At 33.4% G+C, this 26,048-nt stretch overlaps 1 long non-coding RNA gene across 1 annotated transcript; it reads left to right on the forward strand.

Moving 5' to 3' along the window:
- The first annotated feature begins 881 nt into the window (after window positions 1-881).
- Window positions 882-25,812, forward strand: LOC141559419 (uncharacterized). Its single transcript, XR_012487400.1, has 3 exons — window positions 882-1,205; window positions 4,223-4,297; window positions 25,558-25,812. It is a non-coding gene; the product is annotated as an uncharacterized LOC141559419 (long non-coding RNA).
- Window positions 25,813-26,048: the final 236 nt, after the last annotated feature.

The following is a 26,048-nucleotide window of genomic DNA, read 5'->3' on the forward strand; positions in this document are numbered from 1 at the left end:
GGGGCGGGTTGGGTCCAACTTCAACTGGTGCACGCATGCGTAGAATAGCGTTTCTAGACCACGCCTTCTCATCTGTCTGGCTTTTATCTTTTTCACCATCCTGCAGGCTCTCTCTGGCAAGTTTAACTTTTGATTTATTTCGGGAAAAATGGTCCTCGATGAAACGAGGGAACTCCGTGCTTTTGAGCACTCATGCTTGCTTTTCTTATCTTTGCCTAGCCCCTTCTCTCTGCAATTAATTTATTTTTATCCCTAAAGCGCATTGAGAACGTCTCAGGAAAGTTTTTATTTTTCTATTTCATTTTCCTCTTGCTTTCTAGCATCAAAGCATCAAAATGATAAACCCGAGCCTGGCACTAAGGAATCTAATCCCCCCTTCAATAAAGGAAACCTTTGTCAGGGACACAGAACGTGATTTATATTTGTGGTGTTGTTGCATCTTCCGAACCGCCAAAATAAGAACTGATGCTCTGGCAAAAGAGGCAGTGGGTGCACAATCACAGCAGGAATTTCTCCAAGTACTTTTGTGGAGTCTCGAGCCTTCTTGAGTAGTGACCCCCCTGTTGCTGGAAAATGTTCAAGAAAAGTTGCTGGAATCATTCAAAACCTGTGTATATGAGTTCCCCTTAACCCTTTATCGATAGTATAAATACTGAAGATTTCAAGTCCACAGATAGGGGCTATGCCAAGGGACCTTTGAGAATGTCAGACTGTTCCTGAATAATGTCAATCCACCTTCTGCTAATTCATGTTTGCAACTCAAGCAATTCAACTTCTGTTCACTCCCAGTTAGAACTCAGACACTTATAATCACTCACTTACGGTAGTTGGAACTGGCAGAAATAAGCCCAGGGTTCTCAAACTATGGTACAAGGGCCAGATGCAGCCGTTGAGGACGTTTATGCGGTGCGCGGGCTATGGTAAATGGGCTGAGGGCGGAGACAGAGTGGGAGCTTTTGTTTTTATAGTCCGGTCCTCCCAACAGTCTGAGGGACAGTGAATTGGCCCCTATTCAAAAAGTTTGAGGACCACAGTACATTCACTTCTGCTTCCCCTTGGCTTCTAGACTTGTGAAAGCTAGTTGCTCCATTCTCCAGGATATCTCTTCCTGGAAGTTCTGTTGCTCCAAACATTCACATAGAGGAGGGAGAGAAGGAGCATAACTAAGAGAAAGAGAAAGATAAAAGAAGGAAGTGATATGGAAGGTAAGAAAATAAATTAATGACTTTCTTTTGTGCTTGGTAAACTACCTGAAGAAACTTCAAACATATTATCTGTAACATGACTTTTGAAGGACAACACTCATGGAATAGGTTAGTAGAGAGAGAAAAGAATAAGCATTTATTAAAAGTTTATCATATGAATATTTTTGTTTTGTAATAACCAACAGGTTGATTTCAGAAAGGCCTGGAGAGACTTACACGAAGTGATGCTGAGTGAAATGAGCAGAACCAAGAGATCATTATATACTTCAACAGTGACACTGTATGATGTTCAATTCTGATGGGCGTGACTCTCTTCAACAATGAGATGAACCAAATCAGTTCCAATAGAGCAGTAATGAACTGAACCAGCTACACCCAGTAAAAGAACTCTGGGAGATGACTATGAACCACTCACTACATAGAATTCCCAATCCCTCTATTTTTGTCCGCCTGCATTTTTTATTTCATTCACAGGCTAATTGTACACTATTTCAAAGTCTGATTCTTTTTGTACAGCAAAACAACTGTTTAGACATGTATACATATATTGTATTTAATTTATACTTTAACATATTGAACATGTATTAGTCAACCTGCCATCTGGGGGGGAGGGGAAGGAGGGAAAAATTGGAATAAAAGGTTTGGCAATTGTCAATGCTGTAAAATTACCCATGCATATTTCTGACAAATAAAAACTATTTTAAAAAAAAGTTTATCATATGTCAAGCATTGTGCTAATAGCTTTGCAAGCATTCATTTGATTTTTACAAGAACCTTTGGAAGTAGTTACTATTATCCCCATTTCATAGTTGAGTTAACTGAGGCAGAGGTTAAGGGACTTATCCAAGGTCACAGCAATGTGTAAGGTGGGATTTGAACTCTGGTTTTCTATATGTCTCCTTGTGTTTTACTTTTTAAATTTTTTATTTGTGGTGAGAGAGATGAAAATGTATTGGTTATTGCAAAAACATTTTTCCTACGGGCAGCTAGGAGGCGCAGTGGATAGAGCACCAGCCTTGAATTCAGGAGGACCCTGAGTTCAAATTTGGTCTCAGACACTTAATACTTCCTAGCTGTGTGACCCTGGGCGAGTCACTTAACCCCAGCCTAAAAAACCAAACAAACGTTTTTCCTTAAAACATTAAAAATATCTGATTAAAAAAAAAGACAAATATTGAATGCTTACAATCCTTTGTTATAAGATGAGAACAGAATTTATTGTTGAGATAGATTTTTTAATTTCTGAATCTGGAATAAAGGTAAAATAAAAAATTAAAACAGATTTTGAGATTTTTCAGCACTGATTATAGGATGGAAAATGCTGTACAAAATTAGTGAATGTATTTTGAAGGCAATCACGTTTTGCATAAAATCAAGGGTGTAGTGTAGTTTGTTTCATTGTTAAGGTAATAACTCAAGAAATCAGGAAGATTTTCTGATTTGAAACATGAAAAGATCATCAGTTTGATCTTTGGCATCTGTTCTTCCTACAGAAAAATTTACAATGAGGGGAAAAACAAATGTCCTTGGAACCATTACTCAAGAAGCTATCAAATAGCCTGAAGATCTAAAATCATAGAATTTCAGATCTAGGAGAGACCGTGAAAACATTTAGTCTAACTAACTTAGTAAGTTTCCTCAGAACTAACACAACTTCCTCAAAAAAAAAAAAAACCCTTTAAATTCTATAACCTTGAAGAAATTCTTCAAATATCTTTTAATTTTTTTTTTTTTTTTTTTTTTTTTTTTAGTATAAGTGTCTGGAATTAAAATAATGTCATATGACATTATTTCATATTAAATATAGTTGTATGGGATTGCAGATTATGTTTGCCTATTTGATTTTTGGACACTTTAGACAGCTTTATACTGTGTAGCATACAGGCACATAATTTTAAGCCATCAATTAGCAAAAATATATCAAGCTCCTATCATATGCCAGGCACTAAGCGAGACACCTCTGACCTTAAGGAGTTTACATACATAGCTTCTATTTAAGAAGGTTAAGATTTCCAAAATGCACAATAGTGGATGTCTGAGGGAAATTTGAGAGTCTGTGTGTATGTAGGATTGGGAATGATTGATGGAGAATTGTTTTAAGAAGAGGAAAGAAGTATGGTGTTCAAAAGAAGCAGATGAACAATATATCTTGAGAGATAGAGACATGTGGAATGCAGTTGGTATCCCTGCTTTGGTTTCTCTCCAGCACTAATATCCAGAAAGACTTGGAGAACTGAAGATTCAATTGCAGGAGATGTAACCCCTGTGGTGCAGGTTCAATATAGTGTGAGATAGTCTCCTATCCTCTTATTTCCAGGGACATCTAAAGGGAAGACTGCTCATCTCTTCTGCAGCTAAGCAGGAAGTCTACTTCTTGCCATCAGAAAATCACTGATTGCCCTAAATCCAAGAGCCTAGGTGCATCATCACTCTAGTGAAATAGAACTTCTTTTCTTCACTGTTCTTTGATTTCTGGTCCTAATTTTATTTTTTTTCACCATGGATTAGTGGTGGTGCAGTGCAGACAGTGAAGAAATTGGAATCAGTAAGATCCTTGACTTAGAATACTACCTCAATTACAAGTTGTGTGTTTATGGACCAATCATTTAATATCTCTCCCAGCCTTGATTTCCTCATCTGTAAAATAAAGATAATAATATCATCTACCTCAATATTGTTGTGAAAATCAAATGCATTAACACACGTAAAGTGCTTTTTTTTTTTTATCTGAACTGATCACTTCTTTTTTTGAATTTTTAAATCACATCTTTTTAATTTTTCTGAGAAGATCAGGTTATTTGGTAGTACAATAGTAATTGTTTTCTCAGCAGAACAGTTGAGAACCCTGATGGCATAATCTTTTTCTTCTTAGCCTCATATATGTTGTTTTGGATATTTTGCTTGAGAAGGGACTTGTACATTTTAATTCTAAATTTAGAATTTTTTAAAATGTGTTTTCCCTATAATGAGTATAGTTGTTAGTTTTTTTTAATTGATAATTTTATTTCATTTTCTAGTTATATACTGGAATTATAATTGCTGGAAACACTCAGAAACTAGGCATAGACCAACATCTCACATGCTATGTCAAGGTAAGGTCAAAATGGGTTTATGATTTATATATGAGTGATATTATAAACAAATTAGGAAAACAATGAATAGTTTATCTGTCAGATTTTTGGAGAAGGGAGAAATTTATGACCAAACAAGAATTAGGGAACATTATGAAATACAAAATAGATAATTTTGATTTCATTAAATTAAACAGGTTTTGCACAAACAAAACCTATGCAGCTAAGGTTAGAAGGGATGCAAAAGCTGGGAAACACTTTTTACAGCTAGTGTTTCTGATTAAGATCTCATTTCTAAAATATATAGAGAACCGAGTCAAATTTATAAGAATACAAGTCATTCCCTAACTGATAAATGATTAAAGGATATGATCAGACAATTTTAAGATAAAAAAATTAAAGGTATCTATAGCCATAAGAAAAAAAAAAAGCTCTAATTCAGTATTGATTAGGGAAATACGAATTAAAACAACTCTGAGGTAGTACCTCATACCTCTCAGATTGACTAAAATGACAAGAAAAGATAATAATAAATGTTGTAGGAGGTGTGAGAAAACTGGACTCTCATGCATTGTTGGTAGAGTTGTGAACTGATCCAGCTATTCTGGAGAGCAATTTGGTTCTCAAAGGGCTATCAAACTGTGTACATCCTTTCAGTAATGCCACCATTGGATCTATATCTCAAAGAGATCACAAAATAGGAAAAAGGACCCACATGTGCAAAAATGTTTGTTGCAGTTATTTTTGTGTGGTGGCAAAGAATTAGAAAATGAATGGATGCCCATTATTTAGGGAATAGCTAAATAAGTTATAATATAATATTTTTGTTCTATAAGAAATAAGAAATGATAAACAGAAAAATCTGGGAAGATTTACATGAACTGATGCTGAGTGAAATGAGCAAAATCAGGAAAACATACACAGCAATAACAAGATTATATGATGATTAACTATCATAGACTTAACTCTTCTTAGCAATTCAGTGTGCCAATGCAATTTCAAAAAAACTTTGGATGGAAAATGCCATCTACATGTAGAGAGAACTATGGAGACAGAATGTGGAGACTGAAACATACTGTTTTCACTTTTTTCTTCTTCTTTTTTTCTTTCTCATGCTTTTTTCTCTTTTGTTCTGACCTTTTTCCCCATCATGACTCATATCGAATTATGTTAAAATAATGAATGTACACGTATAGCTTAAAAAATCCAAAATATTGGCTATTTTATTTTATTTTATGGTTGCAATTACATTCCCCACAAATACTCCAGGAAACTTTATTTCCAATTTTATTTTATTTATTTTGTGGAGATGTGAAGTTTTTTCACAGGCAAATTTGGTATTCCATCTATCTGCTACTGATATGAAACATTATTATATGATATGTCTTGCTGAATTTTCTTAATATGCTTTGTGTTTGTAAACAAGTTCTGAATACTTGTTTTATGCAAGATTTTTGCTACGTCAACACAGAAACTATTAATAATTTTTATAAGTTTGACTTAATGCCTGCTGCTTTGATATTGTATGAGTAGTAGTTTGGTATTTATACTTATATATTAATTATATAATCATTGGCTTGCAATAGAGTAAGGAATTTTATCTCTCAAGTTAATATTTGAGATATTGATGATGTCACAAGATCAGTCTCAAAATTTGAGAGTTAAAGCAACAGAATTGGAATAGAAATAATTGACAATATAATACTAAAATGCATAGTTAAAACTTTCAATAAGGAGATAAGAGTTTTAAAACTTGAAATTTAAGAGACTTACAAATTAGCTAATCTATTGAAAGTTAACCCATACAAAGCTGTTGAGAGATTAGACAATATTCCATTTATAAAATAACCCTAGAGCATGCAGGAGATCCTAACAAGGCTACTCACTAAAACCCTTTCTTAGTTTGTGGGACATTCTAATAATCAAGAAATGACGAAAACTTATTTCAACAGGTAGTGAACAAAACTAACAACATATGAGTGATGTTTTCCATGGAGAATTTGTGTATAACACATTTAATTGTGCTAAACCTAAAACCAACTTCTTGCCTAGAATTGCCCCTGTAGAGATTCCTAATGAAAAGTTGCGATCCATAGAGCACAAGAATACTGATAGCCAACCTGACCCTATCTTAAGTTTAGGTGAAGAGAAGCAAATACTGATACTGATGATCAGTCCAAATTATCTACTATCATAAATATAGGAGCAGAGAAGTGAGCAAGTAATTTAGAAAACAGACCCAAAAATTAGTTACTAGACTAACTAAAGATGAGATTAAAAGGAAAATCATTAACTGGAGAATCTATGCAGCAATTTCTCCGATAAATATCTCATTTGTAAGAAGAAGAGCCATTCCCTAAATAAAATATGGCTTAAAGATATGGTCAAATAGTTCTCAAGTGAAGAAACCAATGCAATTTGTAGCCTATGGAAAAAAAATGCTCCAAATCACCATTAAATAGAGAAATGAAATTAAAGTCATTCTGAGAGTCTGTCTCATATTCATCAGAGCAACAAAAAAGGGAGAGAAAAGGAAAATGTTAAATGTTACAAGGGTTATGAGAAAATAGGAACATCTATACAATATTGATAGACCTTTAAATGGATGTAACAATTCTAGAAAGCGGTTTGGCTTTATATATAAATACTTACTAAAAAGTGAATGCCATTTGCCCCAGCTATAAGACTCGAGATTTAAAAAAACAGGAAAAGATACTTTTTGTGCCAAAAATACTCATAGGAGCTGTTTTTGTGAGAGTAAAAATTGGAAACAGAAAGAGATCTATCAAGTGATGAAAGATTGAGCAAATTTATATATGTGAAAGTGATGGAAAACTATTTTAGTGTAAAGAAATAATGAAAAAAAGATGATTTTGAAAAGATGTAAAAATATAACTGATGCAGAGTGAAGTGAAAACCAGAAATTAATATATACAATCACATCAATATTATAAAACTACGATTCTGAGAACTGTGATAAACTAAAGAAAAAGTACAAGGACAAACCAGAATAATTTATAGAATAAGACTGTAAAAGCAAACAACTTTGAAAGCTATAAGTCATGATCAACATAATGATCATTCATGACTCCTGAGAAATGACAATGAAATATGCCAACTATTACAAATAACTAATGGATTTAATATGTAGTAAGAGACATCCATATGTCTCATATATATGTCTCATATATAATATGTACATATATATGTACATATATATTCTTTAAAAATTTTTAAATTTCTTATTCAGGACCTAAGCATCAAAAATATTACTTTTCTTTCTAAATATGCAGAACACAAAAAATTATATATGAAACTGTGATCTCCATGTTATACAATATACTTAAAAATTACATGATTAAATTTTATAAATTAGTCTCTTTTTAAAAAAAATTAATAGTATTTCATTTTCTCCCAACTACACATTAAGATAATTTTTAGCATTCATTTTTACAAGAGTTTGAGTTCCCAATTTCTCTTAATAGAAAAAAAATGGAAAAAATATGGTGTATTCCAGAAGTGAAATGTTGCATGAACTTTTAGATGAAGTCACTGTATTACAATTTTACTTAACTTTTACTTTGATGCAAGAATGAAGAATAATCTGCTAGTATTTGTAATATAAATATGAAATACATCAATGAAATTGAAATTTTTTAGAATAGTTGCATGCTTATCTAGAAGACAATACTAGATATTGCCCAGATGTTTATATTGTTCTAATTGAATGTTTTTTGCTACACATGATAATTACTGCATGTTTCAGTATCCTTTGTTTTATTATGTTCATTTACTTATGTACCTGTGTTATGTGTATAATAGAATTATAAATATTTTCTAATTGTTTTGCTCTTTTGTATTTGCATATATGCTATAATTAATGTTAGTCAATTTTATAGATCTGTTGATAATATTACTATAGCCAACTAATTTTGCTTTGTCAGTCTTGCTTAGCTTTATTGCTTTGCTGTTTATGATTATTCCCTTTGCCAAAAAATGTTTATTAAAGTGCTTACTAAATGCGAGAAACTGTGCTAAGTGTTGAGCTTGGTGAGACACTGAAGACACCAAAGTCATCCACTGCATCTTGAGTTATCACCAGGTATTTTGACTCTGTCCTGCTTCACTACCATGGTATCTTTAGAAGAAAGAGTGATACTGATGTCTTGGTGCATTTGGTCTGCTTCATTTAAATCCAATTTATGCATAAATCAAAAAAATAAAAAAGCATGTGCTTCTAAAATATACATATGCTTTATGTCCTACATGTAACTTAGGCATCTTGTCACTGAACTGTCTGTCTTATTATAGTAATGTTTTTCATGGTGCCATGGCTATGTCAAGTAATAGTAATAAACATGTTTTCTTTATTTTCAAAGGTATTCTAGGTTGGTCGCCTGGCATGCCAGGAAAATCACCCTTATTAAACCACAAAGTGTTAATGTTATATTTATGCTGTATAGTTATTGTTTCCAATCAAATCATTCCCCACCTTATTTTTGCAAGAGAATGCAAATTTCTGGCATTGCTGAAGAATGTAGTTCTGTTTAAAGAGACTCGGAGTCCCCAAATGTACAGCAATGGATATTTGATTTAAAAAACCCAAAGTAAAGTAAAGTAAATTCTAGAAGTTAAGCATTGGTATACATGACTAGAATTGGTTCATGGAAAATTTGGGGGAAAGGAGAGAAAGAGAAAAAGAATTCAAAGAGTGCCAGAAATGTTTTCCCTCATGGGAGAAAAATGGATGGACAGATTTCCTCCCCAGCACCTATATACAATGGGCCCATGTGAAGCAATGACTACAGAACCACAGCTTGTAGTAGGGAAGTAGTAACACAGACTATAATCCCTTGGGAGAACATGTCATAAATGCCATTTTTTTTCCATCTTTTGTAGCCAAACCAAGAGAAAGATACCAATGAACTTTATCTCTTCAGTATCCCAAGTAGGACGTCCTCTCTGTTTCTTATCGTCAAAAGAATCACTGATTTGTTGTGTATATATATATATATATATATATATATATATATATATATATATATATATATATATATATATATATATATATATATATATATATATATATATATATATATTTGCTGATCAGTTTCTTTCCTCTCCATTCTATTTATCCTCCCATTTTTATATTCTAATTCATCTTTCTTGGTATATACAATTATTTTTAGTACAATAGCCTTATATATATATATATATATATATATTTGCTGATCAGTTTCTCTCCTCTCCATTCTATTTATCCTCCCATTTTTATATTCTAATTCATCTTTCTTGGTATATACAATTATTTTTAGTACAATAGCCTTTCCTCTCCTGTAGGATAAAGCACATTCATAGATAAGTATATACTAGATATCACAAATATATAGAAATTTAGACCTAAATACAATGTCTGTGACCTTTTTTTACTTTTAAAAATGTGGATGATGTTTAGGCAAGATACGATTAGGCATGGTACATCAATTAAAAAAAAATACCGAATCAACAAATTTAAAAATAAATGTCTTTAAGGTCTTTAAACAGGCTTATAACCTTTATAATTACTGAGTCTATGGGAAAACTGAATTTGACATATTTTTTAGAAATATAATTTCAACAGCAGTTGTAAAGATGTCAGAGCAGGTATGAAAGACAGTTCAAGTTAACTATAATTCTAAATATGTAACCTCAATGCTTTGCAATTACATCCTCAGACTGAATTTTTGGCATCTCAAATGTACTGTTCTAGGAGAAAGCTTTTTAGAGCTGAAACTCTGAAAAGGAAAAAAAAATTGCCTTTATCCCAGTTTTAAAAGAATTATTTAAAGAGATGTCCATGATTCTTGAGAAGTTGGACTAATTTATTAGACCTTCTCCTATGATTGTTATACTTCATTTTCCTTTGTCCTCTTCTTTTTAAAAGCTACTGAAAACTCCTGCATTTATTGTTAAAGACTGACTGTTCTGCTTAATGCCACAACCATCCAGAGTATCCTAGAATTTCTAGGATATAATTTTTAAAATTTTATTTTTGAGAGGCAGAAGTGTATTGTAATGGTTCTGAAAGTATGCTCCAAAAACCCCAAGACCCTTTCGGGGGGGGTCTTTGAATTTTATAATACTATTAAGATGATTTAATTTCAAATATGGTCAGTATGAATCACTATAATCCATACAAACAAAAGGTCTTTGGGAGAGGGGGTCTTCAATAATCTTTAAAAGTTTAAAAGGTTCATAAAACCAAAGAATTGGATGCAGATCATCCCTCTGATTCATGCAGACTATCTGACCATTAAAATTAATTTAATTTTCCAATGTTTTACACAGCTCTCTACATTAATAAAGTATAGATCTATTATCAATCAAGGGCACTTCCCAAGCAGGATAAAATGCTAACAAAAATATAGGTCCAAGTCTGGCTCCCAACATTCAAAAAGCTGATTTTAATAGGATTTTGCAAAAGGAATTCTTCTTTGTCTGTCTTGCTTCTTCATTTATTTTTCTATGATATAGTCACTGAACTCAAGGTCAATTCTGAGTTCATTACTGTAAAATAACTAAAAGGTACTGGGTTATATCACCATTCATTATTTGCTTTTACAACTTAAATTCTTTGCAACAGTGTTTCTTCCATGTGGGTACCTCCATCTTAAGTGGTCAGAATGTTTGCCAAACACTTTTTTCATATTTGTGAAATTTTAGGAGTGTCACAGGATACATGAGAAAATTTTTGTAACCCTAAGGCCCATATAAATCCAAGATTATTATTTCTCCACATCATCTTGCACAGTATCTTGAATGTAATCACTTAAATGTATTTTTTAATAAATTAAGATGGGTCTTAGGTGGGTATCACAGAGAGATCAAAGAAAAAAGAAAAGGACCTACATATACAAAAAAATTATGTGGCAAAGATTATAAATCAGAAGGATGCTCATCAATTAGGGAATGACAACAATTTGTGGCATACAATTGTGATGGCATACTATTGTGCTCCAAAAAATGACAAACAGAATGGTTTCAAAAAACCTAGGAAGAATTACATAAACTGATGTGGAATAAAGTAGCAGAACTAGTAGAATATGGTACACAGAAACAACAATGATATGCAATGATCAACTGTAAATGACTTAGTTTTTTCTGAGCAATACAACGATCCAAGACAATTCTGAAACTTTTGGTAAAAAAAATGCTATCTACCTCAAATGAAAGAACAGAGGGAGTTTAAAACTGCAAATCAAGGCATATTTTTATTTCTGGTTTGTGTTTCTTTTTGCAACATGACTAACATGGAAATTGATTTTTCCTGACTTCATAAGGATAACTATATTAAAAGATTTGTTTTCTTAAGAAGTGTGGAGGCAAGGAAAGGAAGGAGAGAATCTGAGACTCAAATTTTTAAAGAAATTAATGTTAATCATATATTGGATTGCTTGCTGTCTAGGGGTGGGGTGGGGAGGAAGGGAGAAAAATTTGGAACACAAGGTTTTGCAAGAATGTTGAAAACTATCCTTGCATATATTTTGCTAATAAAAAGCCATTTAAAAATTAATGCTAAAAATATTTTTATGAAGCAACTAGTTAGCATAGTTAGCACTCTGGAGTCAGGAGGACCTGACAAGCAACAGACTCCATTTTCCTGAATTTTAGAGGCAAATAAGTATAGTTCCATGGAATTTCCTGGAGAAAATATAAACAATGAAAAATCACTTTTCAGTTCTAGTTTCTGATTCGGATTGACATATTATGACGGGACTTGAACTTGAAATTCTTTTGTGTGGCTGGTGAAATGTCAGCCCTACTCATATTCTTCAACATGAAAGAAAGATCAAGCTTGTTTCAGGTCCCATGAATATATAAAATGGAGAGGAATGGGGAAATGATCTTTTTTTGGCAGCAAATTTTGAAAGGCTCAGAAATAATATTTTCCCCACTAATTATGACACTTTGACCTAAGTGTTGTCTTTTAGTCAACAAGCATTTATTAAGCACCTACTCTGTGCTAGATACTGCACTAGGTAGTGAGGATAAATGAAACAATTCTTTCCCTCAGAAAGCTTACAGTCTAATGTGAACATCTGTAAGTATATATGAAATATAATAAAATAAGTATTTTAGTTTGGGAGGGATAATTTAAGGGGATTAGGAAAGGACTCATTTAGAAAATGACACAATCTAAATATTGATGGGAATTAACAATTCTGAGAGGTAGAAGAGAAAAGCGAGTATATTCTAGGTATGAAGGATAGATAATCTATGAAAAGGTATGAAAATGGAGATATAAATATTATGTATGGAAACTGGCAATCTGGCTATCTCTGCATATCAGTAAAAGAAATAATGGGAAGAAAAACTAAATTAAAGTTCAGAATCCTTAAGTTCTATTCCAAAGATGCTAACACTTGGTTCTATGATCTGAGCTACATCACTTGGTTTTTTTTTTATCTCATTTGCCTCATTTATAAAATAATAGTTTTGGAGAAAATCATAAAAATTCCTTTCTAATCAAAGATACTAAAATTCTATGGTTTCATCTTTCAGGACACTGGAATAGTATATATTGCAATATATCATTTAATAAGATGAATCCTCTTTTTAAAAAATGTTAATAAGTAGGCAATTTGCCTTTAATTTAAGCAGACCTTCCCCCTCCTTCTTCCCTTCCATTCTCTTATTCTGTATCATCCTAATCTCTTTCCCATTCCTTTCTCATTGTTGGGAAAGCTAGGATTAAGAATTGCCCTAAATTGTGGCTCATTGTTTCAGTGTACAAGTTTATAAATTCCTAGGCTTCCCTGCTTTAAGATGTTGACAGGCCTGGGGTAAGTTAGGACAGTAAAGGGGAGTGGGAATAAAGGCAAGGAAAGGATTGAAGCTGGAAAGTCTGGTTTTCTAAAGGGTAGATCAGCATGCAAACTGGGCAACATCATTATAAAAAAGAGCCCACGTACTTTCTCAAAGGGAAATGAGATTGAAATCAGAACTATGATCAATTCCAAAGGCAATTTTAAAAGTAAAAGTCTAAGGTCCATGTCATGTTCAAAGCAGAAAATTCCTTAATTTTGAAAAGCAAATTGCTGGGGAAAGAGCATCGACTTTGGATTCAGAGGACCTAGTTTTGAATTTTTTTGCTATATTGATTATTTTTTGTTGATTGTTTTTCTTTTCTTCATTTTTTTTTTTATTTTAAAGATTATTTGTGATTTTATGGAATGTCTCTTTGCAAGGGAGGAAGGTAGGGATACAGGACAAAATTTAGGCCAATGTGAGTGTCAATAAAACTTTTTTTTTTTTTAAGTACTATGTAAATTCCAACAACATGTTATTACTTTGTGCTTGGCTCTTATTTTTTAGGCTTTGCTAAATTGCTTTGAGCTGAAGAACTTCTACTATTCCTTTGGGCAATCATGGCATAACTAACCACAATATTGTTTTATCAAGCCTAGAAGGGAAATATACTCCGTCCTGTTCTTTTGGCTACATCTTTGATGTCAGATGTGCTATTCCAAATTCCACTGCTATTCTCTCTCTAGGGGGAAGAAAGAGTTCTCTTGCTCAGATGATAGATAGATGAGCCTGGGGTGTATATATGGTCCTGTGCCTGTTGTCAGGCAAATTCAATGGAATCTGGGAAAAGTTGTGTGACTTGGAGAAATTCTCTAACCACAATAAGGTTTGCATGATTGGCTGGTGGTGATGGTAGGGAACCTGGGGAGTGGTATTCTGTTTTCTAAGTCTGCCTAGGAATTTCATTACCTTACCACATATAGTGGAAAAATGGAACTAGTAGATGAATAGCTCCTTCTTTATTAGTCTCTGGCTTAATTTTCTCTTTTATTGGAAACGTTGCAGAATTTTGTATTCTAGCTAGATGCTGGAAGCCCACTAAGGGCCAAATTCAGTCTTAACTGCAAACAGTTCTTTCTTCCAGATTGAATAATACTTTTTAGTTGTTGATATTTGCTATGAAAAATACATAGGGGAGCAATATTAACTTTAAAAATTTTCTTAGGTATTTCTAGACTGAGAGCATTTAGTATCAAGTTTTATTCTATGCCTGTATTCAAATGATACAGATTATTAACTAAAAATATTTAACAGTTGCACAGAAGAAAAATAAGTAAGATCATCTGCCAGTAATTTCATTCTCCTTTATTGTTTTCTATAAAAATATGATTTTAGGTTGTTTCATTTATCAAATTGGAGGAGGATTTATATTCACAGCATTTTGCATTGTACAGAAGTCTTGAACCAGTCTCAAATAGAAGCCTTAAAGTTCTGGGCCTGACATTTCCTAGTTTTGGGCAAATCATACCACATCTCTAGGCATAAATTTCCTCTTCTATAAAATGAAGAACTGTATATATATATATATATATATATATATATATATATATATATATATGTATATATGTATACATGAAAGACATTATAAAAATGGAAATAACTCGGAAACCATTTGGATATGTGAGGTGAAAGAAAAATCAAATAATGACAAAGTTTCAAATATGAGAGAATAGAAAAAAGTCATAGGATCCAGAAATATTAGAGTGAAAAGGAAGACCAAGTTTAGGGGAAATACTGTATTATCTTCTAACTGTGGCCCATATTATTTATATATATATATATATGTATATATATATATATATATATATATATATATATATATACACAGAGAAAGAGAGAGAGAAAGACATGCATATATATATATATATATATATATATATGAATATATGAATACAGGAATATACAGCCTGAAGGATAATTAAAAAAACAACTCTGATGCAGAAATCTAATTCAAGCCATTCAGAAATGTCAAATTCATCCTGGGTAGATTTCAGAATCAAACTTGTCAAGGTAATCTGTGATGTTCTGTTTCTCTTAAAATGTAATTGTTCTCTTAGGGCAGGTTTCGTGGAGAGCTTCTGGAGGCAGCCTTAGTTTCAGTTCAGTTCAATAATCCCAAAATGCAGCCAAGAGTTAAAGTCCAGATCCTATATTGTGTCCTTCAAAATCCTGAATCTTTTCCTGGGGCCCGGTTAGCTTTAGTAGAGGCCTATCTCTCTTCTTGACTCCTGAGTGCTCTTGTTCGAATGTCTACAAATCTAAAAGTTAGTCCTCCAGCCTCCAGCCTCTCATCTTCTCCAATGTCTCCAGCCAGCACGAAGGTAGAAGTGGGAATGTATCAGATTCCGCCTCCGAGAATGGGCTTGTGGGTACTCCCTGGGCTTATGGGAGGTCCTTGAACATATACTCTCTTAAAGGTGTGAATCTCATGGAATTCTAGTAAATATATTACTGAACTAGAGAATTGTTAAGTACTATGCTAAATTAGATTATTATATCCATTAGCACCTTATAAGCATCCTAACAGTAACCAATAATAATGGGTTAATGGCTGTGATGGATCCCAATGTAATAAATGTCATCTCATTTTATAACAGGAAGAATATCTCATCTCTTTTCCTGACTTTTTGACTTTTCCTTCAAAATATACTTTTTTTTTTTAAGTAATTAGGGTAAAATGACTTACCAAGGGTCACACACCCTTAAATAAGTGATTGAAGTCATATTTGAATTTGGGTTCCTCTGACTCCTGGGCTCATGTTCCATCTTCTGTGCCACCTCACTGTGCCTACATATATTTTCTCGAAGAGCCTGTATATCACCATGACTCCAATGTTCATGCTGGATCTGGTTTTAAATCCTAGATCTGCTGTTTACTACCACTGATATTTTGAGCAAGTCACTTAATACTTTCTTGATCTCAGTTTCCTCATTTTTAAAACAAAGAGGTTAGAATCGGAATCTCCTAACTAACAATTTGTAATCTAATGATTTATGATAAGGTCGGTTTTTGAAAATGTCAGACTAGAGGTGGAACAACTAGAGATTTTCTTTGGGTACTTGGAACTAAAGGGCTGGAGATCAGAAAGGATTCAGAATGAAAGCTAAAGTTTGCATAGTGTTTTAAGGCCTGCAAAGCATATAAATTCCATTTGATCCTCATAACAATTTTTGAACTAAGGTATTCCAGCTATTAGCTCCCATTTCACAGATGATAAACATGAGGTAAAGGACTTTTCCATGGCTGTAGATTTGGATTCAGGAAGACTTTGTTCATTTGTATCAAAGTAGAGATTGAAAATCATTGAGATTGTCTTAAAATAGAATATTAGAGAGAGCTAGAGATATGTTGGAAGAAGCTCAAAACTGTTTTTGATAGTGGTGAGCATTTATACCTCAGAAATAGCAAGCACTATAAATAAGAACATAATTTGTTGTTTTTCTGATTGTCTAGGTTTTAAAAAGTACTGAAGAAAGTATTGTATTATAGCAGATTAAATGTTAAAATTTGTCTTTTTTTTTTTTTTTGCTGAAGCAATTGGGGTTAAGTGACTTGCCCAGGGTCACATAGCTAGGATTAAGTTAAGTATAGGAGGTCAAATTTGAACTCAGGTCTTCTTTACTTCTGGGCTGGTGCTCTATCCACTGCGCCACCTAACTGTCCCTTTTTCTTTCTTTCTTTCTTTTCTTTTTTTTTTTTTTTTCTTTTTTTTTTTCAAAGTTGCTAGTTGTTAAACAGTCTGACTCACTAATCTGCCTTTGGGGAGAACCTATCTTAATGGTTGGCAAAGAAGACAAGAATCAGCAAAGGAAGCTAAAAAAGTCATTAATGAGGAATTAGGGAATATCAATAACTCCAAAGTTAAAGATGGAGATGGAAAACATAATTAGGAATAGTGGTTGTGGAGCTTTGAACTAGTCCAACCCTTCAAAAAAATAATTTGGAATTATGCCCAAGAGCATTATCATATATACTCTTTGACCCAGCAATACTACTGTATAGATCTGTATCCCAAAGTGATCAAAGAAAAGGAAAATATTTTTAAAAAATAATAACATGGTTGTTAAAATTTTTAAATATGAGTTTGGAAGCTTTTTAATGAAATGAATAAGATTTAAAAAGAGAAATACTATTCATCTATCAAAAATCTTAGAGGGGTCTAGGAGAATGAGGACTGAAAAAAATTTAGTTACCAGGAAGTTATTAATAACTTTAGAAAGCAGTTGTTAGATAACTTCTGCATGATTTTTTCCTTTCTTCTTTTTTATTAATTACATTTTATTGGTTTTTTTTTACTTTCAAAACATATGCAAGGATAATTTTTCAACATTGACCCTTGAAAAACCTTATGTTCCAATTCCCAACCCCCCTCTTCCTCCCACACCTCCTAGATGGCATGTAATCCAAATATACATTAAACATGATAAAAATATATGTTAAATCCCATATAGGCATATATATTTATACAATTATCTTGCTGCACAAGAAAAATCAGATCAAAAAATTAAAAAAAAATTGAGAAAGAAAATAAAACTCGAGCAAACCACAATAAAAAGAGTGAAAATGCTATAGTGTGATCCACCCTCAGTTCCCACAGTTCTCTCTCTGGGTATAGATGGCTTTCATCATCACAAGATCATTGGAACTGGCCTGAATTATCTCATTGTTGGAAAGAGCCACGTCCCAGATTAATTTTTTCAAGCACTTTAGCAGTGAGGGGGAAGAAGGAAGTAGAACAGTTGCTAGATGGAATAAAAGGACCAAGGGAAGTTATTTGTGAAATTGGGAGGCATGCTTTTAAGCATATGAAAAGGAGCCAGTATAGAGGCGAAGAATGAAAATACATGAGAGAAAATATCAACCAATTATTTGATCAATCAAAAAGCCTTTTATTGAGTGCTTACTATGTGCCAGATGGTGTACTAAATGCTGGGAATGCAAAGGAAGGTAAAACAGTCCCTTCCTGCAAGAAATTTATATTCTAATGGGGAGATTGTGTAAATAAATAGGTAGGTACAAAACAAGATACATCCAGAATAAATGGGGAGTTGTCTCAGAGGAGGCAACTAGGTAGCATAATGAATAATCTGGGAAATAAAAAGGCAGAAGTAAAGAAGGATAGAATTCCAGGTAAAGTTACTGAGGTGGAAGACAGAGTTTGGTAAGAAAGGAATAATAAATAGGCCAGCATCAGTGGATTGTGGTAACCATAGAACAATGAAAAACTTAAAAAGACTGGAAAGTAGAAGTCATATTTTAAAAAGCCTTATGTAGCAAAGAAAGACCTTAACAAAATTCTGGAGGCAATAGGGAATCAGTAAAGTTTATTTAGTGTAGGTGGAGATGAGTAACACTAGGTAAATTACTTAACAGTTGAATGAATGATGGATTGGAGAGGAGAGTTTTGAGGGAGGAAGATCAGTTAAAAGTCTGTTGAAATAGTCTAAGTAATATGAGATGAATGTATGGACCAGAGTGATGGTTATGTGAATGGATGAAGGGGAGATAGGTGATAGATACTGTGAAAATGGAGATAACAAGAATTAACAACAGATGGCATATGTGAATGAGGTATTGAAGAATTGTGTTGCACATGAAAATACTAGGGAAGTTTGAGAAGGGAAAATAAAGGGGACTTGAAATGAAATGAGCTCCAGGTTAAGAACAAAGAATACAGTAATCAGTACAGTAATCAGTATGATTGGAAGAGGTCACTTAATCCCAAATGTAACACATAATTGGTAATTTTGGAGAGAGTAGTAGTAGAGTGATATCTAAGACTTATGTTGCTTCTCTACATCCACGTATGCATCCCCTCTCAGGTTATGCTCACCACCTCTAATCTTCTCACCACATAGCAAACTCAAACCTTGATTAACACCATCTCCCTCAGCCTCCTCTCTACTCTGACTGAGACCAAATTCCTCCCAATGTCTTTCTTTATAGAAGGCTGAAATGTGATTGCTCAGCTCTCTCCACTCTGCGTCTGCTGCTTTGTCTGGTTTCTACTACACAGATCAAGATGCTCCTCTAGATAGCTCCTGTTTCCCCCCATTCTCACATCCTTTAGGTATGTTGTCTCTCTCTACCCCCAGCCCCCCATCATTAATTGCTTGTGAGCTCCTTGAAGGCAGGGAATATTTTTCTTTTAATTAATTATGGCCCTTTTGTTTAGCTCAGTGCTGGGCCCATAGTAGGCACTTAATATATGCTTATTGCATTGGATTGTATTATCAGAATGATGAGGTAATTGAAAGATTTAGTGAAGGTATGTATGTTGACCATTATCGGGATAGTAGGATGAAGTAAGGATTTATTTCATTATGAATTATGGGAAAAATATTACTAGACTGGTGATTATGTTTCTGGTACTCTGACAGATTGAATGAAGACCAAAGAATCATAATATTGCTTTTGTAAGGTCTCTTATCTGTACTACAGAAGACTATAGGATTACAGATTTAAAGATAGAAAGAACTTCAGAGATAATCTGCCCAAGCCACCATTTTACAGGTGAGAAAACAAAGGCCCAGAAAGGTGGTGACTTGCCCAAGGTTTCAAAGTAGTATAATCTGATTTTCCTTAAGCACCATGATAATTGTGGAAATATGTATAGAAGAATTGTACATGTTTAACATATTGGATTAGAAGAGGGGGTGGGGAGAAGGGAAAGAAAAAAAATTTGGAATACAAGGTTTCGTAAAAGTGAATGTTGAAAATTATTATGAAAATAAACAGCTTTAATAAAAACAGTTACCAACTGTATATGTGAGTAAAAGGAAAGTTTATAACCAAATATGTGAGTAAAAGGAAAGATTATAACCAAACAAGAAATAGAGTGAATAATGTAAGAAAAATTATTATATAAAATTAAGTTTGTTTTTTTTTTTTTTACAATTCCAATAAAGCTAAGATTAAAAAGGGAAACAATAAACAGGAAAAAATTTTCACAGAAAGTTTCTTTGCCAAGGTGTATAAGGAACTGACCAAAACTTATAGGAATTAGAGCTACTCCCCAGTAGGCATAATTGGTAAATGGCATAAGAGGATGGTTTCAAGAGAAAACCATACTATCTATAACAAATTCCAACTTCCCTCCAAAAAAATAAAAATCAACCTTCTCTTCCAAATCACTAATAACAACAGAAATGAACATTTCTGATCAGTTCTGAGGCTTTCATTCGCAAATTGGCAAAGATGCAAAAACAAAGACAATGATATGTGTTGGAGGGGATGTGATATAATAAGAAGATAAAATTACTGCTAATTAGTTCTGGCATGGGTGTAACAATTCTGGAAAATAATTTGAAATTATACAAGGTTATGCAACAATTATACAACAAGGTCACTAAACTGTGCATGTTCTTTGACCCAGATAGACTACTTATAGGCCAATGCCCAAAGATTTTTAAAAAGACAAAAAGGTCTTATATGTTAAAACATATTTATTGTAGTTCTTTTGCTGATGGCAATTTAACCTGGAAGCTAAGGAGATGACCATAAACCATGGAAATTTTGAAGAAACTGAAGCATAAAAATGTGATACAATACTATTATGTTGTAAGAAATGAGAAAATAGATAATTTTCAAGAGAAATGAGAAACTTTAGGAACTGATGCAGACTAAAATGAGCACAACCAAGAGGACAATTTATACTACAATATCAATATGTTTTTTTAAAAAAGAGAATTTAAAGAATTTAGTTAAATGTATGGGCAACTAGGTGGCATTGAGACTGAAGTCAGGAGGATCTAAGTTCGAATCTGGTCTCAAAACTTACTAGCTGGGTCACCCATTTAATCCTGTTTGTTTCAGTTTCCTCATATGTAAAATGAGCTGGAGAAAAAGATGGAAAATTCCTGTATCTTTGCAAAACAAAAAACAAAAAAAAACCCCAAAAATACTTTAATTCAGATAGGACTGAAATGACTGAACAACATTAACTGTTGAAGAATGAAATGAAAAGCATTGGGGAACAATTAATACAATAATAACAGTATAAAGACAAATCCGCTTTGAAATCAGAAAGAACTATGACCAATGTCATGATCAACAAAAGACGGGTGATAAAACACATTATTTACTTCCTGACAGAGAGGGGATAAATTCAGGATATAGATGAAACATACTATTTGGACACAATGAGGGAGTCTGCTTAATTATGCATATTTGTTACATATTTGTTTTTCTATTGGGAGGAAGAGAAAATAGATTTCTGTTAATTTGAAAGAAAATATTATTCATTTATTTGTAATGTTCTTTAAAAATTTTTTTGAGTTCTTCTTCCCTCCCCTACTCTCCCCCACAAACACACTGAAAAGGAAAGCAAACTGATGTCAGTTATACATGCAAAACTTTTCCACAGTAGTCTTATCTCAAAAAAGCAATAAGAATGAAGAAAATTATACTTTAATTTGCACACAGAGTTGATCATTGCACTTCTGGAGGGAGATAGCATTTTTTCCCCATCATGATTCTTTTGGAATTATCTTGTGACATTGTATTGATCAGAGCAGTGAAGTCTTACATTATTGCTGTTACTGTAATTGATCTGCTCATTTCACTTTGCATCAGTTCCATATAGATCTTCCCATGTTTTTTCTGAAACTATTTGCCTTTTCATTTGTTATAGTGCAATGATACTCCATCAAATTATATGACACAAAATGTAGCCATTTTATTTCATCCTTAAAAGCATTTCTCATTTTTGATAGGTGTGAAGTAATAACATAGTTATTTTAATTTGAATTTCTCTAATCAATAGTGATTTAGAGCCTTCTTCATATGACTATAGGTAACTTTTTTTTTTTTCTTCTGAAAACTGCCTTTTTGGAGAATAGCTCTGATTTTTATAAACTTGATTCAGTTCTTTCTACGTTTGAGATATGAGGTCTTTTTTAAAGTAACTTGCTGTATTTGTTAAAAATATGATCTATGGTATCTTTTCACAAAATGTATAATATTCCTGAGAGTTTCCTTTTGGGAATCTCTTTCAGAGGGTGATAAATGGATTTTTTTTCAGTTACCCTTTTGATCTAAAATATCAGAATTTCCTGAAATATAGATGTTTAGATTTTTTTTTTGATCATGGCTTTCAGGTAGTCCAATAATTCTCAAATTATCTTTTCTTAATCTGTTTTTCAGGTTAGTTGTTTTTTTTTTCCAATGACATATTTCACATTATCATCTCTTTTTAGTTCTTTTGATGTTGTTTTGGGGTTTCTCTTTCATATAGTTTTATTTTTTTTCCTGCTTATACATTCCCATTAAATTTTTGTTTATATGTCTTAGTACCAAAAAAATAAGAACAAAAGGGGAAAAACCACAAGAGAAAAATAAAACAGAAGAAAAAGAATTTAAAAAGTGAACATAGTATGTGTTGGTCTCCAGAGTTCTCTCTCTGGATGCATATGGAATTTTTTATTTAAAGTTTATTGGAATTGCCTTGAATCACTGAGTAGCTGAAAAGAACCTTGTTTGTCCTACTTGATAATTGCACAATCTTGCTGCTTGTTTTGCTCAGCATTAGTTCGTGTAAATCTTTCTAGGCCTTTCTAAAATCAGCTTGCTCATCATTTTTTATAAAACAATAATATTCCATTACTTTCATATGCCATATTCAACTACTATTCAACTTTTCCCCAGCTGATGGGCATCCTCTCAGTTTCCAGTTTCTTTCAACTATAAAAAAGGCTGCTACAAACATTACCATTTTTCATGACTTTCTTGGGATACAGACCTAGTAGAGACAGTGATGGATCAAAGGATATGAAGATTTTTTTTCTTGATATGAACAGTTTTAAAGTCCTTTGAATATAGTTCCAAATTGTTCTCCAGAATGGTGGGTTCACAGTTCCATGAACAATGCATTAATGTCTCAGTTTTCCCACACCCCTACCAACATTTATCATTATCTCTTCTGTCATTTTAGCCAATCTGTGACTTTCTACCTAAGAGTTCTTTTAATTTGTATTTCTCTAATCAATAGTGAATTAGAGCATTTTTATATGGTTGTAGATAGCTTTAATTTTTTCATCTCAAAACATTTTTGGAGGCTTACTTGTATCTGTTTTCACATTAATATCTTGGTGCTTTTTACTGTAGAGGGCCAGAACTCTGGAGAAGTATACTTGAAACAAAGTGTTAACTCAGTGGAATTGATGAGATGATGGCTCTCTAGTTCACATATATACTTAGTACTTAGTATGGTGAGGTAATAATTCTCTAGTTCAGACATATTCAGTATGCTGTAATGATGCAATTGTACTAAGGTATATAAGGGCTGAGAATGACTGGAAAAGAGACATTCCATCTTTGACCATCCTCCTGGTGACTCTTCTGCTTTCATTACTTCTCCACCTAAAGACAAGGCCTGTCCGGAAGACCTCCAGAAAGCTAGACTGAACTTTACACTTTACCATTATAGTAGCTTTTTATGGCCAAATTATTTTTTGTTGCTTGTTAATTTGTAGAGTTTATTTATTTACTTTGAACTCTATGTGATAGTTAGACTATGCTCATCTTGGAGTGAGCATATTCCCCAAATTTCTTTCTTTCTTTCTTTCTTTTTTTTTTTTTTTTTTTTTTTTTGATGCTGCTTTTTCAGAACTGTTTCTGGGCTCTAAACTTGTTGGTGTTTCCAAGATGGTGTTATTGGGGAGAAATATGGTCATTTCTATCCTGATCTAAAGAGCCTTTGATGTCTTGCAAGAACAAGCAGTAATACTCCTTTGTCTTGGAACTGAGATCAGGCTCCAGCTAGTGACCAACCATAAGTGCTTTTTTCCTTGTTGGAACTGTGACTCAGAAGTACTTATGGGCAATTAAGTTGCCAATTGGTACCAATTGTACCCAGTACTAGCAAAGAATCCCTTGTAATCTTTTTTCTGACTAGTTGTCTACATTAGCATACCATCACTGAGAAAATGACACAAGGCCCATCACATCTGCAAATGTGACATATTTAATATGATCAATTCCTTGGGATTAACTATAAAAATTATGCAGGACAATGGGATCTGGGTACTTGGGGAATAGCTTCTGTCTACAAATAGATGCTGCTTTAAATGAGCCAACATCAAACGAATGAGGTTTCCTTTAAGTCATTCTTAAGACAGATTTCTCTTGAGATGAAATGCAGCTGCTCCTTGGTGCATATTTAGGTCAGACCCTTTTTTTCCTTACTAAAATGGTCTGGAGTCCTAGACTTTCATCAGTGCCCTGTCCTGATTTGTCTAAACAAAGGATGAAACTGTAGTTTTTAAGGCTTATAAATCTCAGTTTTCTTCACTCTGTGGGATTCCTTCATTAGGCACAATTAAATCATGCCTAGATAAGAGTATCAACAATCATTAGGGACCCTCTTGGCCTATGCTTTATATGTTTAAACTTTTATCATGGCAATTTTTTTGGGGGGGAGGTTCTATCTAGACTTTTCACTTCAACAATACAGAAACCTGAGAGTTTTCATTCAGGGTTAGGGCTTCCTAAGACAAACCATCTAGTAACATTTTAATAAGCTGATGTAGCCCTATAAAGGGTACAACTTTTTTTCAAATCTTTAATTTTATTCAAACATAAGGTGTATATCTTCTCCTATTTTTATTTTATAATTATAATTTTTGTGGACAGTATATATGCATGAGTAATTCTTTTTATAACATTATCCCTTGTAATCATTTTTCCAAATTATCCTCTCCCTCCCTCTACTCCCTCCCCTAGATGACAGGCAATCCCACACATTTTATATGTGTTACAATATAACCTAGATACAATATATGTGTGTAAATCCCATTTTCTTATTGCACATTAAGTATTAGATTCCGAAGGTATAAGTAATCTGGGTAGATAGACAGTAGTGCTAACAATTTACATTCACTTCCCAGTGTTCCTTCTCTGGGAGTAGTTATTTCTGTCCATCATTGATCAACTGGAAGTGAGTTGGATCTTCTTTATGTTGAAGATATCCACTTCCATCAGAATACTCTTCATATAGCATTGAAGTGTACAGAGATCTTCTGGTTCTGTTCATTTCACTCAATATCGAACGAAGCCGCTGCTGCCGGGGGCGCGGCAGAGCCGCGACGCCCACAGACCAGCCCTGCCTCGAACGAGGCTGTTGGTGGTTGGTGTTAAAATAACTAGGCCAACAGACTACAAGGCATCAACTTGTGAGGAAGGTAGAAGACACTTAACCCAAAGGGCTGCTCAGAGATCACTCAGTAGCGAACACAAAGATTGTTTATTAAAACCTCCAGAGGATGAGCCCTTCTGTCACAAGGTAAGGGAAAGGAAAGCTTGTGGTAGGAGGGCTAAAGAAGCAGTAAAGATACACAGCCACATCAAGGAAGAGAGCATCGAGAAGGGGAGGGGGAGGCATTTAATTGGTTGTTGCTATCGGAGAGATTGTAATGGAAGGTTTCTGTTTCCCCAGAATCACCTGAATCCAGAATCACCACAATCATCCTAGAAATCCTAGGAAACAGAAAAGCGGGCCTTCAGGCTTCGGAAGACTAAATATCGCTAAGTGTCCAAAACTGATCAATGTCATCAGCTCAGGTTAAGTAAATGTGGTTATAGCTGCCCAAGGCTCAAGTAAATATGAGCCTATACATATTATACGGGTCATAGGGGAAACACAGAAATAATGAAAATAAAATACAGAAAAATAATTCATACATTCATGTAAGTTCTTCACCCTATCTCTCTATTCCACAGTTTCCCTCCGGAATATATAAATGATTTCATCTATCATATTTCTATGAACTTACACACTGTTCAAAATCAGTTGACGTATCTATACATCGTTTATCAAGTTCACCATCAAGATCATACTCCTCTAATACATTCCAGCCTTTTCTCTGAAGAATCATCATTTTAATAGCATCTTCTGTATGCAATATTTTGATAGGGACTGTTGAACTG

Source organism: Sminthopsis crassicaudata, chromosome 3, assembly GCF_048593235.1.
Source record: "Sminthopsis crassicaudata isolate SCR6 chromosome 3, ASM4859323v1, whole genome shotgun sequence".
Classification (NCBI taxonomy): domain Eukaryota; kingdom Metazoa; phylum Chordata; class Mammalia; order Dasyuromorphia; family Dasyuridae; genus Sminthopsis; species Sminthopsis crassicaudata.